Raw genomic sequence first — 2,500 nt, forward strand, 5'->3', positions numbered from 1 at the left:
AAAAAAAAGAAAAAAGAAAGAAGAAGAGAGAGAGAGAGAGAGAGAGAGAGAAGACAAGATATGGTGGCGAGGGAAGAGGACAGGCGAAGGGAAGGTCTGGTTTCGACTCTCCACTGAAAACTGATCTAATTTCCCTGGTTTCCATCCATCTAATCTCCCGCGACCACAGCCAGCTTATCTAAATCCTCCGCTATTAGGGAGCTGAACCTGCCGAGCCTCCTCCTCCTCCTCCTCCTCCTCCTCCTCCTCCTCCTCCTCCTTCTTACATCCTGCACTTCACTGGTTCCTCTGCCTCTCTCTCTCTCTCTCTTTCACTTTCCTTCCCAACGGTTGCTTCCTCTCCCAATTATCTCATTCAGTTCCACGTTGTTAGTCTAATCTTTATCACCGCCACTGTGTTCTCTATTTATCGTTCATCTTTTGCTTTCTCGTTTTTCTGTTTCTTTTTTTTTTTTCTTTCCGGTCGTTTATCAGTTTTTTGTCTTTATTTTTTTAGGATTTTGTCTGTTCGTATCTGCTTTTTTTCATTTTTTTTTTTCTTCTGTTTCTCACTTCATTTTTTCTCCTTTCTCTCTCTCTCTCTCTCTCTCTCTCTCTCTCTCTCTCCCGCCTGATTTTTTCTTGCATTTTTATCTATTCATTTTATGTTTTCCTTCTTATTTTCCTCCTGTTCCTCTTGCTCCTTTTCCTCTCCCTCCTTCTCTCTTATTTTACTTTTCCTTTGCAGTTTATTTCCTATTTATTGTTTCCTATTACATTGCCTCTCTCCCTCTTCTCTCTTGCCTTACTTTTCTTAGCATTTTGTCTTTCATTTATGTTTTTCCTACTTACTGTCTTCTACACAACCACCTCCTTCTCTTCCTTCTCCTCCTCCTTGCCCCTGCTCTGAACGCCCCACCAGTCGGCTCACAGAGGAGGAAGGCGCTCAACATGCAATTACTCCCTGTCAGTCAGTGCCCGCCGGGCCTGGCTCCTGGGGAGACAGATAATGCACTCCTTCCCTAGGTGAGCGATCACCCGCCCAAGAGGTCTTCATCCCGCCACCTCAGACACGCCACGGCTCCTCGCCCCCGCCCAGCCCCCGTCCACCTCTCCCCACCCATCACCCCCATAGCCCCGCCAACCCATCACCACCCACACCACCCCCCTGCCATGGGCCTGATTCGCTTCGTGGCGGCGTGAACTGCGGGAACTGAGCTCGTGTGATTTTTCTCTCCTGGTCTTGGTCTTTCCCATTGCTTTGTCTTTTCTTTTCCTTGGTTTCGCTTTGTTTAACTGAGGGAGTCACTACATGGCACTCACAGGTGACAGGCAGACGTGCAAGCGACCGGCACATCAGCAGTGGAAAGTGTGGAATGAGGGGTGAAGGGTGAGGGGTGTAAGGTAATTTTCGCTCCATGAGTATTACACGCGCCCCTGGAACAGCTGTGAGGTGGACGAGGAATTGATGTGACTGTCCTGTGTGTGGAAGAGACTATGGCAGTGCAAGGCGGCTAGCACGTGAAGGAGTGTAGAGATTACTGCCCTGTGTGTGGAAGAGACTTAGCAGTGTAAGGCTGCTAGCACGTGAAGTAGTAGTAGTGTAGAGGTTACTGTCCTGTGTGTGGAGAGACTATGGCAGTGAAAGGCGGCTAGCACGTGAAGTAGTAGTGTAGAGGTTACTGTCCTGTGTTTGGAGAGACTATGGCAGTGTTGATATGACTTGGGCCCATATTCTGAAACGCTTTTCTCTCTCATCATCACTACTCTCCAAAAAGCTTTAGTTGAAGGTGCTCGTGTTTTTAAGGGTATTTTTATGGTTCTGGTGATGGATTGGCAATATTTCTAGTTTATCATAAGGAGAAACTGTCTTGAAATTCTGGGTGTTTGTCTCTGTGGCCTTAGAAAACTGTCATGGTGAGAGAACAAGGCGTTTTTTAATACGGGCATTACCTTGATGAAATCCACACGAGACGATTCCACCAAGATATCGTGAACGCATTATTTGGAGTCTGTGTTCTCAAAGCCAACACCCCACAGAGGCAGCCAATTTCTCAACGTGGTGGGAAGCAACGCAGGCGACAGGGTGAGGTAGGAAGGGGTGAGATATGGGGCGATGGAAATGGGAGGAAGGGAACAGCAGGAATGACGGGACCAGGTGACACCGAGGAGGTTTGATAAAGAGGGAAGCAGCAGTTAACCCGCGCTGGCCCGGAAGAATTAAAGCTAATGACGTTCTTAGCGGCCATATTGGTAAAGCTAAGATGGATTGATATACTGGTAGTGGTTGTGCTGTTTATTGAGTATTGAATAGAGTTCTTTACTGGTTCAATTGTTACTAGTGCGGTTACCCCTTCATTATCTGTGCTTTTATTCATAGTATTATTCGTATTATTATTATTATTATTATTATTATTATTATTATTATTATTACTATTATTATTTTTATTATTATTGTTATTATTATAATTATTATTGTACCTGCCTGAATGACCCCGACTCAGCTGAGCGATCACGTGAT

The sequence above is a fragment of the Portunus trituberculatus genome, chromosome 21 (genome assembly GCF_017591435.1).
Source record: "Portunus trituberculatus isolate SZX2019 chromosome 21, ASM1759143v1, whole genome shotgun sequence".
Classification (NCBI taxonomy): domain Eukaryota; kingdom Metazoa; phylum Arthropoda; class Malacostraca; order Decapoda; family Portunidae; genus Portunus; species Portunus trituberculatus.